Raw genomic sequence first — 18,543 nt, 5'->3', positions numbered from 1 at the left:
TTCTCGGTCCACCATTTCAATCCGATCGGTCCTTCGGTTCCATCAAATTCCAAAGGTTTGCAGGCAATGAATTCTTTGTAGGTGCATCCTACACGATTTCCTGTACTGCTAGATCCAAGGTTATTGTTGGTATGTAGCGCAGCCTGTACTGCGGCTATGTTTGAAGCTAGAAAAGTACGGAATTCCTCTTCATTCATATTCACGGTGTGTCGAGTAGTCGGTGCCATTTCCTTCAAAATAGTCAAATGGAACAAATTAATCATACAGAATATTAAGAGTAGTTAATAGTATTTCGTAGCATAATATGAACTCATTTATAAAAGCTTTTTTTCTTCATATTAGCGTTTTATAAGTTTAAATTCAGGTAGTACCTACCCGTTAAGTTCATACTTAGTAGCTAATATACAATTCAACTACTACAATTCTATATGAAAAACTGATTATAATAATATTTCGCGTTCAAACTTTTATACAATATTTTACAAACTTACAATACCGCTTATTTTACATAAAGCATGAAATATAGCACACAATAACTTTGATACAAGATAGTTGTGAAGATAATTCTAGCTTGTACACAAGTCGTTCAGCAAAGGCAATAAAGACACGTAATTCATACGTCCAGAAACAAGTCATGCATTCTGGTTTTACTAGGACTACTTCCCATCCTTGGTCTTTTGGAACATAACCGTTATGGCCGTTGATAAGACAGCGTATTGTAACATCGTCAAAGGGACGAGGGGTACGTAATGACCAACAGTCTCGTAATAATCTAAAAACCTCATTTCTTACCCCAATTACCGACTCCGTCACTTGTGGGAATGTTTTGTTTAATAGTTGTAGCCCGATGTTCTTTTTCTCACTTTGGTGAGAAGCGAACATTACTAACCCGTAAGCATAGCATGCTTCTTTATGTTGCATGTTAGCCGCTTTTTCTAAATCATGAAGTCCTATATTCGGATACATTGAGTCAAAATAATTTCTTAACCCGTTGCGTAAAATAGCATTTGGGTTCCCCGCAATATATGCGTCAAAGTAAACACATCGTAACTTATGGATTTCTCAATGTGATATCCCCCATCTTTTAAACGAAAGTCTCTTATAAACCAAGACATTCTTGGAACGTTCTTCGAATGTCTTACAAACTGATTTCGCCGTAAATAGTTGTGCCGAAGAATTCTGACTGACTCTAGACAAGATTCATCAATCATGTCTCCGGGTAGGTCTCTTAAAATATTGGGTTGTCTATCCATTTTGTGTTTTTATACTGTAAAATAGACAAGAGTTAGATTCATAAAAAAAAATACTTATTAATACAAGCAATTTTTACATATATCATAAAGCATAAGCACACTATATTACATATATTACACCACACGAATACAACTATCTTATTCCGACTCACTCGTTTCTTCTTCTTCGGTTTTGGTTCGTTTTGCCAAGTTTCTAGGGATATATGATGTTCCCCTAATACGAGCTGTCGTTTTCCACAACGGTTTAGAAAAACCCGGTGGTTTAGAGGTTCCCGGGTCATTGTTACAACTTAAGGGCTTCGGGGGTTGACGATACATATAAAGTTCATCTGGGTTGGAATTAGATTTCTCTATTTTTATGCCCTTTCCCTTATTATTTTCTTTTTGCTTTTTAAATTCAGTTGGGGTAATTTCTATAACATCATCGGAATTCTCATCGGAATCCGATTCATCGGAGAATTGGTAATCCTCCCAATATTTTGCTTCCTTGGCGGAAACACCATTGACCATAATTAACCTTGGTTGGTTGGTTGAGGATTTTCTTTTACTTAACCGTTTTATTATTTTCCCCACCGGTTCTATTTCCTCCTCCGGTTCCTCCTCTTCCGGTTCTGATTCTTCTTCCGGTTCTTCTTCGGGAACTTGTGAATCAGTCCAATATATATTCGACTCTTCGTTATTATTAGGTGAGTCAATGGGATTTGTGCTAGAGGTAGACATCTATCACACAATATCAAACATGTTAAGAGATTAATATATCACATAATATATACATGTTAATAATATATAGTTTCCAACAAAAATGTTAAGCAATCATTTTTAAAGAAAACACGGTCGAAGTCCAGACTCACTAATGCATCCTAACAAACTCGATAAGACACACTAATGCAAATTTTCTGGTTCTCTAAGACCAACGCTCGGATACCAACTGAAATGTCCCGTTCTTATTGATTAAAAACGTTCCATATTAATTGATTTCGTTGCGAGGTTTTGACCTCTATATGAGACGTTTTTCAAACACTGCATTCATTTTTAAAACAAACCATAACCTTTATTTCATAGATAAAGGTTTAAAAAGCTTTACGTAGATTATCAAATAATGATAATCTAAAATATCCTGTTTACACACGACCATTACATAATGGTTTACAATACAAATATGTTACATCGAAATCAGTTTCTTGAATGCAGTTTTTACACAATATCATACAAACATGGACTCCAAATCTTGTCCTTATTTTAGTATGCAACAGCAGAAGCTCTTAGTATTCACCTGAGAATAAACATGCTTTAAACGTCAACAAAATTGTTAGTGAGTTATAGGTTTAACCTATATATATCAAATCGTAACAATAGACCACAAGATTTCATATTTCAATACACATCCCATACATAGAGATAAAAATCATTCATATGGTGAACACCTGGTAACCGACATTAAGAAGATGCATATATAAGAATATCCCCATCATTCCGGGACACCCTTCGGATATGATATAAATTTCGAAGTACTAAAGCATCCGGTACTTTGGATGGGGTTTGTTAGGACCAATAGATCTATCTTTAGGATTCGCGTCAATTAGGGTGTCTGTTCCCTAATTCTTAGATTACCAGACTTAATAAAAAGGGGCATATTCGATTTCGATAATTCAACCATAGAATGTAGTTTCACGTACTTGTGTCTATTTTGTAAATCATTTATAAAACCTGCATGTATTTTCATCCCAAAAATATTAGATTTTAAAAGTGGGACTATAACTCACTTTCACAGATTTTTACTTCGTCGGGAAGTAAGACTTGGCCACGAGTTGATTCACGAACCTATAACAATATATACATATATATCAAAGTATGTTCAAAATATATTTACAACACTTTTAATATATTTTGATGTTTTAAGTTTATTAAGTCAGCTGTCCTCGTTAGTAACCTACAACTAGTTGTCCACAGTTAGATGTACAGAAATAAATCGATAAATATTATCTTGAATCAATCCACGATCCAGTGTATACGTATCTCAGTATTGATCACAACTCAAACTATATATATTTTGGAATCAACCTCAACCCTGTATAGCTAACTCCAACATTCACATATAGAGTGTCTATGGTTGTTCCGAAATACATATAGATGTGTCAAAATGATAGGTCGAAACATTGTATACGTGTCTATGGTATCTCAAGATTACATAATATACAATACAAGTTGATTAAGTTATGGTTGGAATAGATTTGTTACCAATTTTCACGTAGCTAAAATGAGAAAAAATATCCAATCTTGTTTTACCCATAACTTCTTCATTTTAAATCCGTTTTGAGTGAATCAAATTGCTATGGTTTGATATTGAACTCTATTTTATGAATCTAGATAGAAAATGTATAGGTTTATAGTCAGAAATATAAGTTACAAGTCATTTTTGTAAAGGTAGTCATTTCAGTCGAAAGAACGACGTCTAGATGACCATTTTAGAAAACATACTTCCACTTTGAGTTTAACCATAATTTTTGGATATAGTTTCATGTTCATAATAAAAATCATTTTCCCAGAATAACAACTTTTAAATCAAAGTTTATCATAGTTTTTAATTAACTAACCCAAAACAGCCCGCGGTGTTACTACGACGGCGTAAATCCGGTTTTACGACGTTTTTCGTGTTTCCAGGTTTTAAATCATTAAGTTAGCATATGATATAGATATAGAACATGTGTTTAGTTGATTTTAAAAGTCAATTTAGAAGGATTAACTTTTATTTGCGAACAAGTTTAGAATTAACTAAACTATGTTCTAGTGATTACAAGTTTAAACCTTCGAATAAGATAGCATTATATGTATGAATCGAATGATGTTATGAATATCATTACTACCTCAAGTTCCTTGGATAAACCTACTGGAAATGAGAAAAATGGATCTAGCTTCAAAGGATCCTTGGATGGCTTGAAAGTTCTTGAAGCAGAATCATGACACGAAAACAATTTCAAGTAAGATTTCCACTCGAAATAAGATTGTTATAGTTATAGAAATTGAATTAAAGTTTGAATATGATTATTACCTTGCATTAGAAAGATAACCTACTGTAAGTAACAAAGGTTTCTTGATCTTGGATGATTACTTGGAATGGATTTAGAAAACTTGGAAGTAAACTTGCAATCTTGGAAGTATTCTTGATTTTATGAAACTAGAACTTTTGGAATTTATGAAGAACACTTAGAACTTGAAGATAGAACTTGAGAGAGATCAATTAGATGAATAAAATTGAAGAATGAAAGTGTTTGTAGGTGTTTTTGGTCGTTGGTGTATGGATTAGATATAAAGGATATGTAATTTTGTTTTCATGTAAATAAGTCATGAATGATTACTCATATTTTTGTAATTTTATGAGATATTTCATGCTAGTTTCCAAATGATGGTTCCCACATGTGTTAGGTGACTCACATGGGCTACTAAGAGCTGATCATTGGAGTGTATATACCAATAGTACATACATCTAAAAGCTGTGTATTGTACGAGTACGAATACGGGTGCATACGAGTAGAATTGTTGATGAAACTGAACGAGGATGTAATTGTAAGTATTTTTGTTAAGTAGAAGTATTTTGATAAGTGTCTTGAAGTCTTTCAAAAGTGTATGAATACATATTAAAACACTTCATGTATATACATTTTAACTGAGTCATTAAGTCATCGTTAGTCGTTACATGTAAATGTAGTTTTGAAACCTTTAGGTTAACGATCTTGTTGAATGTTGTTAACCAATTGTTTATTATAACAAATGAGAAGTTAAATTGTTATATTATCATGATATTATGATATATAATATATCTTAGTATGATATATATACAGTTAAATGTCGTTACAACGATAATCGTTACATATATGTCTCGTTTCGAAATCATTAAGTTAGTAGTCTTATTTTTACATATGTATTTCATTGTTAATACACTTAATAATATATTTACTTATCATTTAATATAATTAACCAAGTGTATCAATATCTTAATATGATTCATATGTACCTAGTAAGACGTTGTTATAACAATAATCGTTATATATATCGTTTTCGAGTTTCTTAAATTAATAGTCTCATTTTTATGTATATAACTCATTGTTAAAATACCTAATGAGATACATACTTATAATAAAATCATGTTAACTATATATATAACCATATATATGTCATCGTATAGTTTTTACAAGTTTTAACGTTCGTGAATCACCGGTCAACTTGGGTGGTCAATTGTCTATATGAAACCTATTTCAATTAATCAAGTCTTAACAAGTTTGATTGCTTAACATGTTGGAAACACTTAATCATGTAAATAACAATTTCATTTAATATATATATAAACATAGAAAAGTTAAGGTCACTACACCTTTGACAAGCATCACATGATTTACAAAGAAGGTGTGCGTCTTTGTAAATTGTAGGCCAATAGAATCCAGCATCATAAACTTTTCTTGCTGTGAGTTGAGGCCCATAATGCCCTCCTGTTGGTCCTGTGTGACAATGGTTTAAGATTTTACTAGCTTCATCTCCGAATACACATCGGCGTATTATTCCATCGGGACAACTTTTAAACAAATGTGGATCTTCCCAGAAATAGTGTTTTATATCACTGAAGAATTTCTTTCGTTTTTGGTACGATAATCCTTTTTCAAGGAATCCACATACTAAGTAGTTTGCATAGTCTGCAAACCATGGAATATCATTATGATCTATCTTCAATAGATATTCATCAGGAAAGTTGTCTTGTATTGCCGATTCATTTAGAACTTCTAATTCGGAATTTTCAAGACGAGAAAGATGATCAGCGGCGAGATTTTCTGCTCCTCTTTTATCTCGGATTTCAATATCGAACTCTTGTAAGAGTAAGATCCAACGGATTAATCTTGGGTTAGCATCTTTTTTCAAAAATAGGTATCTAAGAGCAGAATGGTCGGTATAGACCACCGTTTTAGCTAGAACGTGTAACGACCCGGAAATTTCCGACCAAATTTAAACCCTAATCTCTATATGTCTCTGACACGATAAGCAAAAACCCTAGTGTTGACTCTAGAAAGTTTGAAATCTATATTTGGATAATCAATTACCCTTTGACCACGCCTGACGATTTACGAACAATTGTGTATAACATGTATGTAAATATATATAAATATAAAAATAAGTATAGATAATGAATTAACAAAATACAATTTAATCATTAGGATTAATTATGAAAAATAATATGCAGGTTAATGAAGTGATTATATAGATGTATAAATAAATAGTTATTATGATATGTAAATGAGTATATATATAAAAGGAGTATAAATGTTATATGATTAATAATATTTAGTGTTAAAGTTAATCGCATGATAATATATTGATAATGTTATTACTTTTATAGTAAAATTATTAATAATAATATCATATTGTTATATATATATATATATATATATATATATATATATATATATATAACATCCAATTTGATATATACATGTATTATTAATATTGTTGATATTATTAATATAATGGTTGTTATTATTATTATTATTGTTAGTTTCATTCTAGTTAATAAAATTAATAGTAAATACTAATGTCTATGTTATAAATTTATTATGTTTCTAATATATATATACATAGTATTATTTATTGATGCAGATGCAAATCTGATATAAATACATACAAATATAAATATATATACAAGATAGATTTTTTAAAAAAAAAATATATATATATAATAATAAATAATAATAATACGTGTATATGCAAATAATATTACAAATAATTACGTTTGGTTAAATATCACAATCCAAAATATTCTCTTGTCTATAAAACGGATTTTTAACACAGATATATCCAAAAACATTAGCTGGCAATCGATATCAGTTTCCAAATTTTTTTGTTTGTTTTACTCTGATGCTTTATTTCGACTGTCTACGGGAATTATATATATAACTCGACGAATTCATGTGTTAAGGATTCATTCAGTCAATTACTACTCTTATTAATCACAAACAACTTTTACAATTAGTTGCTAATTGAAATCTAATACTGGAAAATTGATGAACTCAAGTCCGTTCCCTGTTACATGTATATTTTATGGAATTTTCGAATTTTCAACAGATTTTAAAATCTATAAATGCAATCGTGTTTGAATACTTCTTCTAAAACTATCTGCAAAGTTTCATAGTTCAAATCATTCTATCGAGATCGAATTTTCGAAGTCAAATTTTAATTTCAAAAGTCAACTGCTTGTTCTTCACTAAAATTCGAGTACATTTTTGGGTTTCAAGTTAAAATAAATATCCAGGAAGTTTACATGAACGATTTTGAACCATTTTCGTGTTATAATCGAAGTCTAAAACATCTTTAATCTCAAAATCAGTATAGGAGTTATTAAGTGATACGAACAGCGAATTTTTTCTATTTCTATATTTTTTTTTTCTGTTTTCTGTTAAACACCACAAATAAATCGTGTCTGAATCGTTTATAAGTACTAAAGCAAACGATTAGTAGCTTGTTACCAAGTTACGAATTTCCTGTCGACATGAAAAACTTGATGAAGAAGAAGGGCCACATTAAAACGGGTTAAAGGATTTAATACATGAACTAAAATTGAATATGCAAGTCGGATCAGATGGTTAGTTTGGGTGTCGGGTACCGAAGGGTCGCGGGTTCGAATCCCTGCCTTGACAGTTTAATTCTTTTTAAACATTTAAAGGTAGATCTCTTTTTTTTTTATGTATATTATCATTATTATTTTTATTATTGTTATTATTATTATTATTATTATTATTATTATTATTATTATTATTATTATTATTATTATTATTATTATTATTATTATTATTATTATTATTATTGTAATTATTAACACTATCATTACTACTATTATTATTATTATTGTTATTATTTTTATTATTATTATTATTATCAATAAAAAATGGTTTTATTATTGTCATTATCATTATAGATATTATTATTATAATAATTATTATTATTAATATTACATTATTATTATTATTATTATTATTATTATTATTATTATTATTATTATTACTAGTATTACTTTATATAGCAAATTAAAGATTTACAATATATGTATAATTATAGGTACAAATATTAATATACAAAGTAAATATATATAAACTTTAAAATAACAAATAAATTACTAACTTAAATAAATAATATATATATATATATATATATATATATATATATATATATATATATATATATATATATATATATATATATAAACTAGTTTGATAATTATTACATGTTCTTTATGTGTGTTAATATATATATGCATAATATAGGTTCGTGAATCTGAGGCCAACCTTATACTTAATCAATGATGTTATATGTATTTTTACTACAAAATACATTAGGTGAGTATATAGTCCCTTTTTAAACTTTAAATATTTTGGGCTGAGAATACATGCGCTGTTTTTATAAATGATTTACGTTATGGACACAAGTGACTAAAATTACGTTCTACATGGGTTTGAATCAAAAATCCCCTAGCTTGGTAACTTTAACTATTGGTTTATGAACTGGTAGGCGCGAATCCTAAAGATAGATCTATCGGGTTTTACACCCCCACCCAGATGTTGTTCTAGTCACTACTAAACTAGAAGAACGGGTGTTTAGTACTTCGAGGTTAACGGAACGCACTTGATTCGGTGCACATATTATTATAACTCAGGGGTACACACTCTTGTTAAGGCTAGTTACCGGGTGCCCACTACTTAGAATGCTTTTCATACACTTGCGAGTGTATTATATTTTTTATACATGAAATCTTGTGGTCCATAGTATAACGCTGCTAGCATCAAACCTATATATCTCACCAACTTTATGTTGACTTTTTAAAACATGTTATTCTCAGGTATGAATTAAGTCTTCCGCTGTGTATTTGCTCATGTTAAAGATATTATTTGGAGTCGATCATCGCAATGGGACCAACTGTTGAAGACTTCGTCCGGGAGGATTAGGACCGGTCCTTTCAGTTGGTATCAGAGCGTTGGTCTTAGTGAACCAGGCTTTGCATTAGTGTGTCTGACTAGTAGTTGTTAGGATACATTAGTGAGTCTGGACTTTGACCGTGTCTGCCTGTCAAAAGTTTTGCTTATCATTCTAGTCGGAAATCATCTGCTTATCATCCCTAGGGAATTTCCTGCTTATCATTCATAAGTCTAGACACGTCTTACTGCATTTAGTGCATCGATAGTGTATAGACGAAACTCATATCTTAGCGTATCTGTTACTGTAGAATAGCCTGTCATATGCCGTAAATTCCTCTGTAGTTTACGAAACCTTTGGTATTATAGATATTCTATACAGCCAGAATATCATCCGATATCCGAAAATCATTTCACGTCGAAGATCTCTTTCATCCACCAAATTGCCCTTTTCAACCTGAAGCGCTTACTGGCGAACCTGTTCGAGAAACCATTTTCTCTCCCCTTTTTTCGAGTATCCCATCACGATTACATACTATCCCATAGTTCGAATCTTATTCATTCACTCGCTTCAACCGTCAATCATTCCGTAGTACTAGAAGAAGTTAACGAACTACGCGCTCGTGTGACGACTTTGGAGAACCTGGTGCGAAGGTTACGAATACCAGCAGCAGCACCAGCAGCATAATCAGTATCACCATTATCGACGTCGACAGTACCCTTATCATCTCTAAACCATAACCGCGCCGTAACTCTCAATATCACAATCTGTACCTCGAATATCAACATTACACGCCTCAATATCACCATCTGTACTTCAAGTATGAACTTCGTTCTACACATCGATTTACATCGGCTATCTTCGCTTTACGTATCATTCTATCTCATTTTTCCTCGTTCGACGTGGTGAATATGTAATTTCTAAAGTTTTAGAGATTATGTAATCTAGTATTAACGGTAAATCAGATGAGTTTTTGACTCATTAAATCCATGATTACATCCAATGAAAATATATATGCAAGTATATTTTCGTAAAGATTGTAATTAAAAATTCTTTTGTACAAACTGTTAATGATAAAAATATTTTAACGGGTGGGTAGTACCCGAGGAATATTTAGAATTCACATTAATAAGTTACACTGTACATTCTTCGAATCTGATTCAACGATCATTTACTATCCTACTTACAACTACTGATATACGTATCCGTTCACCACAGAATAACCATTTCTATTCAAATTTCATATTTGGATTTTGACCTATCAGAATCCAACAAGTGGCATAACGAAGAAAACATTGGACCAAAAATAAAAAATGTTAGAAACAAACGAATTAATTAATTGGAATTTTGATAGGATTTCACGCTAACTGTTCCGGCTAACTGTTCCCAGCTAACTGATTAACATTTAATTTATCGCAATTTACATTCTCGCAATTTTATTTATCGTCATTTAATTTCTGTTATTTACTTTTACGCACTTTAAATAACGGGACACGTATGCAAGGTTTCGACATATCATATCGACCCATCTATATATATATTTCGGAACAACCATAGACACTCTATATGTGAAGGTGGGAGTTGGCTATACAGGGTCAGAGTTGATTCCAAAATATATATATACTTTGAGTTGTGATCGACACCGAGACCGGTACACGGGTCACGATACGTATTATTTAATTCGAATATTATATATTAAATCATTGAACCATCGGACTATTAGACTGCTAACTTTGGACAATTAAAATGAAATAAATTAAAATATTGATTATAACATATGAAACTAAATAATTCTTCAAGCTTGCCACTTGATTTCATCTTAAACCTCATTTGTATCTCGACAATTACAATGCGTGTTCAAATCTTTCATGATTCTTGAAAACCCCTCAATCGAGAGGATGAACCAACCGCGTTTCATCTACGGAAGAAAAGACTTATGCTCCTGTAAGACTCTCGGAGACTAAGTCAACGTTTAACACGCAGCAGTGTTAATTTCTTTAGTGTTATTATTACCCAAAATAATTTTGCAATCCCTTTCCAAATTAGCCAATTTTGTCACAGCTCCAGCAAGTTAACTTCGACTTCTCAGAAAGGTTAGTTTCGATATATATATACACGTTATTCTTTCGCTGTCGTTACCGGAGAATCTTTTATATTCCATCATCAGCGCTTAACCATCTAAAAACACAATTCTCCTGAAACCACCTCAGTTTAATAACCGATGACTCAGATCCGTTAACTTTGAGGATGCTGACGAAGCAGCATGTTGTAGATGGTCTTAATAGCCAAAAGTTGATAATAAAGAACGGAGTATTGGAAACACTCAATAGAAAATTTAGTACCAAAAAGCGGATTATGCGAAACTATGAAGTAAGCCATGGACAAATCACAAAGAATAAGTTTGACTTCAAAGAATTTAAAAGATTCGGTGCCTGCTGAAATCCTTAGTACATACCCTACTCCTTACTCTAAAACCTTTGCTGGCACTATTCTTCATCATCATCCTCCAGCATTAGAAGTTCCAAGATATTATCATATCTTTCATTATAAATATCCTCAATGTTTCTGAAGATATTTTTATAACTATTCTTATCGGAAATCATCTATCTTCTCGCGCTATCTGTATCACATCATAAAAGAAACTGTGTTAGTTTCTAAATTCTGAAACCTTCGAATTTAAAATATGAATGTTTTGAAGTAGTGTTAGGAACTGATGCATGAATTAGTATAATATAATGAAACTTGATCAACTTCATTATATTACAGTAAGTCATGTTAAGTTTCTAATGGAATGTGATGATTCACAGTACCATCATCATGTGCCATGTTACACGGCTCTAACATTCTATCTAATCTCTAAACATGTCAGGAAAATAGTTCTTGATGATTCGGTCTTTTCCAGGATACTCTGGTAATTTGACAATAAAAATCGTTCCATTACCATTTCTTTCTTAGAACATTAGCTATGCTCATTCCAAATTTCATACCTACGAATTCCGGATCATTGCTCGCTTGACCCAAGGACGGGAAGAAGAAACGAAGGGACAAAGCTCCAAAATAGAAATTGAAGTATAAATCACAAATGATTTACCGCATTAAATCAAAGGAGATCATGTTTCCTAAATCGCCGAAGAACCAAATCTTATTACGAAAGATTTTCTTTAAATCTCGTAAATTTCAGAAATCAATCATAACCACGTCATCAGTTAAAACGATACCATATTACTCATTTCACTCTTTTGTGATAGCTTCACTCGTACGCTTCACATGATCGAAATGTTTTATCTATATCTATCAATAATGATAAAACTCCGTTATTATCTCATATTCGTCATGAAAACATTCCTATTGTTATTTATGACAACCTCTACCAAATTTCGGGGACGAAATTTCTTTAACGGGTGGGTACTGTAACGACCCGGAAATTTCCGACCAAATTTAAACCCTAATCTCTATATGTCTCTGACACGATAAGCAAAAACCCTAGTGTTGACTCTAGAAAGTTTGAAATCTATATTTGGATAATCAATTACCCTTTGACCACGCCTGACGATTTACGAACAATTGTGTATAACATGTATGTAAATATATATAAATATAAAAATAAGTATAGATAATGAATTAACAAAATACAATTTAATCATTAGGATTAATTATGAAAAATAATATGCAGGTTAATGAAGTGATTATATAGATGTATAAATAAATAGTTATTATGATATGTAAATGAGTATATATATAAAAGGAGTATAAATGTTATATGATTAATAATATTTAGTGTTAAAGTTAATCGCATGATAATATATTGATAATGTTATTACTTTTATAGTAAAATTATTAATAATAATATCATATTGTTATATATATATATATATATATATATATATATATATATATATATATATATATATATATATATATATATATATATATATATATATATATATAACATCCAATTTGATATATACATGTATTATTAATATTGTTGATATTATTAATATAATGGTTGTTATTATTATTATTATTGTTAGTTTCATTTTAGTTAATAAAATTAATAGTAAATACTAATGTCTATGTTATAAATTTATTATGTTTCTAATATATATATACATAGTATTATTTATTGATGCAGATGCAAATCTGATATAAATACATACAAATATAAATATATATACAAGATAGATTTTTTTTAAAAAAATATATATATATAATAATAAATAATAATAATACGTGTATATGCAAATAATATTACAAATAATTACGTTTGGTTAAATATCACAATCCAAAATATTCTCTTGTCTATAAAACGGATTTTTAACACAGATATATCCAAAAACATTAGCTGGCAATCGATATCAGTTTCCAAATTTTTTTGTTTGTTTTACTCTGATGCTTTATTTCGACTGTCTACGGGAATTATATATATAACTCGACGAATTCATGTGTTAAGGATTCATTCAGTCAATTACTACTCTTATTAATCACAAACAACTTTTACAATTAGTTGCTAATTGAAATCTAATACTGGAAAATTGATGAACTCAAGTCCGTTCCCTGTTACATGTATATTTTATGGAATTTTCGAATTTTCAACAGATTTTAAAATCTATAAATGCAATCGTGTTTGAATACTTCTTCTAAAACTATCTGCAAAGTTTCATAGTTCAAATCATTCTATCGAGATCGAATTTTCGAAGTCAAATTTTAATTTCAAAAGTCAACTGCTTGTTCTTCACTAAAATTCGAGTACGTTTTTGGGTTTCAAGTTAAAATAAATATCCAGGAAGTTTACATGAACGATTTTGAACCATTTTCGTGTTATAATCGAAGTCTAAAACATCTTTAATCTCAAAATCAGTATAGGAGTTATTAAGTGATACGAACAGCGAATTTTTTCTATTTCTATATTTTTTTTTCTGTTTTCTGTTAAACACCACAAATAAATCGTGTCTGAATCGTTTATAAGTACTAAAGCAAACGATTAGTAGCTTGTTACCAAGTTACGAATTTCCTGTCGACATGAAAAACTTGATGAAGAAGAAGGGCCACATTAAAACGGGTTAAAGGATTTAATACATGAACTAAAATTGAATATGCAAGTCGGATCAGATGGTTAGTTTGGGTGTCGGGTACCGAAGGGTCGCGGGTTCGAATCCCTGCCTTGACAGTTTAATTCTTTTTAAACATTTAAAGGTAGATCTCTTTTTTTTATGTATATTATCATTATTATTTTTATTATTGTTATTATTATTATTATTATTATTATTATTATTATTATTATTATAATTGTAATTATTAACACTATCATTACTACTATTATTATTATTATTGTTATTATTTTTATTATTATTATTATTATCAATAAAAAATGGTTTTATTATTGTCATTATCATTATAGATATTATTATTATTATAATTATTATTATTAATATTACATTATTATTATTATTATTATTATTATTATTATTATTATTATTATTATTATTATTATTATTATTACTAGTATTACTTTATATAGCAAATTAAAGATTTACAATATATGTATAATTATAGGTACAAATATTAATATACAAAGTAAATATATATAAACTTTAAAATAACAAATAAATTACTAACTTAAATAAATAATATATATATATATATATATATAAACTAGTTTGATAATTATTACATGTTCTTTATGTGTGTTAATATATATATGCATAATATAGGTTCGTGAATCCGAGGCCAACCTTATACTTAATCAATGATGTTATATGTATTTTTACTACAAAATACATTAGGTGAGTATATAGTCCCTTTTTAAACTTTAAATATTTTGGGCTGAGAATACATGCGCTGTTTTTATAAATGATTTACGTTATGGACACAAGTGACTAAAATTACGTTCTACATGGGTTTGAATCAAAAATCCCCTAGCTTGGTAACTTTAACTATTGGTTTATGAACTGGTAGGCGCGAATCCTAAAGATAGATCTATCGGGTTTTACACCCCCACCCAGATGTTGTTCTAGTCACTACTAAACTAGAAGAACGGGTGTTTAGTACTACGAGGTTAACGGAACGCACTTGATTCGGTGCACATATTATTATAACTCAGGGGTACACACTCTTGTTAAGGCTAGTTACCGGGTGCCCACTACTTAGAATGCTTTTCATACACTTGCGAGTGTATTATATTTTTTATACATGAAATCTTGTGGTCCATAGTTATAACGCTGCTAGCATCAAACCTATATATCTCACCAACTTTATGTTGACTTTTTAAAACATGTTATTCTCAGGTATGAATTAAGTCTTCCGCTGTGTATTTGCTCATGTTAAAGATATTATTTGGAGTCGATCATCGCAATGGGACCAACTGTTGAAGACTTCGTCCGGGAGGATTAGGACCGGTCCTTTCAGAACGAGATATGAACGAAATTTATCAAAAGTAAAGACAATAGCAAGGAGTTCTTTTTCAGTAGTTGCGTAATTTGTTTGTGCTCCTTGTAACGTCTTACTAGCATAATATATAGGTTGAAATCGTTTTTCAATCCTTTGTCCTAACACGGCTCCCATTGCAAAATCACTTGCATCGCACATTAGTTCAAACGGTAAATTCCAATTTGGAGTTATCATGATCGGCGCATTAGTGAGTTTCTCTTTAAGAATATTAAAAGATTTGATACATTCATCTGAAAAGATGAATGGAGCATCCTTTTCTAGGAGTTTATTCATAGGAGTGGCAATTTTAGAAAAATCTTTTATGAAACGTCGGTAAAAACCGGCATGCCCTAGAAAACTCCTAACTCCTCTAACATTGGTGGGATGTGGAAGTTTAGCAATTACATCTACTTTAGCTCTATCCATTTCAATTCCTTCCTTTGAGATTTTATGACCCAGAACGATGCCTTCTTTAACCATGAAATGGCATTTCTCCCAATTAAGTACTAGATTTGATTGTTCGCATCTAATCAGCATTCGTTCAAGATTAGCTAGACATGTTTCAAAAGTATCACCGAAGACTGAAAAGTCATCCATGAAAACTTCCATTCATTCTTCTATCATGTCGTGAAAAATCGCCATCATGCACCTTTGAAAGGTTGCAGGGGCGTTGCAAAGTCCAAATGGCATGCGTTTGTAAGCAAAAGTACCATAAGGGCACATGAACGTGGTTTTCTCTCGGTACTCGGGTGCTATTGGAATTTTAAAATATCCGGAAAAACCATCTAGAAAACAATAGTAACTGTTTTCGGCTAACCTTTCAAACATTTGATCAATTAAAGGTAAGGGAAAGTGATATTTTCTGGTGGCGTCATTTAATTTTCTATAATCAATACAAACACGCCATCCTGTTACAGTCCTAGTAGGAATAAGCTCATTTTTTTCATTTGTAATGACAGTCATGCCACCCTTCTTAGGTACGCATTGAACTGGGCTTACCCATGGACTATCAGAAATTGGATACATTAAACCTGCATCAAGCAGTTTAATAATTTCTTTTTTAACAACATCTTGCATATTAGGATTTAGTCTTCGTTGGCGTTGCACATACGTTTTATGACCTTCTTCCATAAGGATTTTATGTGTGCAATACGAAGGACTTATTCCTTTAATATCATGAATTTTCCATGCAATGGCTGGTTTATGAGCTTTTAACACAGAAATGAGTTGAGATTTTTCATTTTCAGTAAGAGAAGACGATATTATTACAGGTAATTCAGATTCACCATGTAAATAAACATATTTCAAATGATTTGGAAGTGGCTTTAACTCTAATTTCGGAGGTTCTTCTATCCATGATTTATATCGATATATGTCTTCTTCTTTTAACATTTGAATTTCTTCTGTTGTTGGTTCATATCCATTAGCCATTAGTGTAGCTAACATTTCAGTTTCATCAATTGGTTCAGTACCTTCTCCTAAAGAACATTCTCCTGTTCCTTGTAATTCTGGAAATTCTTCTAACAATTCTGCGTGTGATTCTATAGTTTGAATATAATAACATGTATCATCTGCAGATTGCGGTTGTTGCATTGCTCTATCAACTGAAAAGGTAACACTCTCGTCCTCTATACTTAGGGTCAGTTTCTTACCAAACACGTCTATCATTGCTTTAGCCGTGTTTAAGAATGGTCTTCCTAATATGAGAGGAACTTGAGAATCTTCTTCCATGTCCAGAACAACAAAATCTACTGGAAATACTAAAGTACCAACTTTAACTAGCATGTTATCCATTATCCCTCTAGGATATTTTATTGATCTATCGGCTAGTTGTATGCTTATTCTTGTTGGTTTCAATTCTCCAAGGTCTAGTTTAGCGTATAGTGAATACGGCATTAGATTTATAGTAGCACCTAAGTCTGCCAATGCTTCTATTGAACTAAGACTACCCAGAAAATATGGAATTGTGAAACTTCCTGGATCGGATAGTTTTTCTGGTATCTTATTCAACAGCACTGCTGAACAATTAGCATTCATAGTAACAGCCGAGAGTTCTTCCATTTTCTTTCTATTTGTGATCAGATCTTTCAAGAATTTAGCATATCTAGGCATTCCTGAAATCACATCAATGAAAGGAAGATTTATATTTATCTGTTTAAACATATCCAAGAATTTGGATTGCTCGGCTTCAAGTTTCTCTTTTTTCATTTTACTCGGGTAAGGAAGTGGTGGTTGGTATGGTTTAACATAAGGTTTAGCCTTAACTGTGTTATCTTCATTAACCTTTTCAACTACCGGTTCTTTTTCCTTATCTTGTTCAGGTTGTGGTTCTTGTAGAGTAGGAATAGCTTCATCAGAAGTTACAGGTATTTCAGGTAGTTTAAGTGTAATGCCACTTCTTGTGGTAATGGCTTTAGCTGTTTCATTCCGGGAGTTAGCATTTGTATCACTAGGTAAACTTCCCGGTTTTCTTTCACCTATTAACCTTGCTAGGTTACTTACTTCTTGTTCCAAATTTTAAATAGAAGCTTGTTGATTTCTAAATGCTTGAGCATTTTGTTCATTGGTATGTTTCTGAGATGTGAAAAACTGCGTTTGAGTTTCAACTAGCTTCGTCATCATATCTTCTAAATTTGACTTTTTATCATCGGTTTGTGGTAGTTTGTTTTGAAAATTAGGTCTTTGCTGGTTGTAAGTATTATTGGATATTTGTTGATTGCTAGGACCTTGTTGGTTGTTGTATGGAACATTTTGGTTATAATTCTGGTTTTGATTGTAAATCGGTTTTGGCGGTTGATAATTATTCTGATAATTATTTCCAGGCCTTTGGTTTATGTATGAAATATTCTCTCTTTGTTCCATTGTTAGCTCAATACTAAGACAATCTTTTGTCAAATGTGGTCCTCCACACTGCTCA

Source organism: Rutidosis leptorrhynchoides, chromosome 1 (assembly GCF_046630445.1).
Source record: "Rutidosis leptorrhynchoides isolate AG116_Rl617_1_P2 chromosome 1, CSIRO_AGI_Rlap_v1, whole genome shotgun sequence".
Lineage (NCBI taxonomy): Eukaryota > Viridiplantae > Streptophyta > Magnoliopsida > Asterales > Asteraceae > Rutidosis > Rutidosis leptorrhynchoides.
This window is presented reverse-complemented; position numbering follows the sequence as displayed.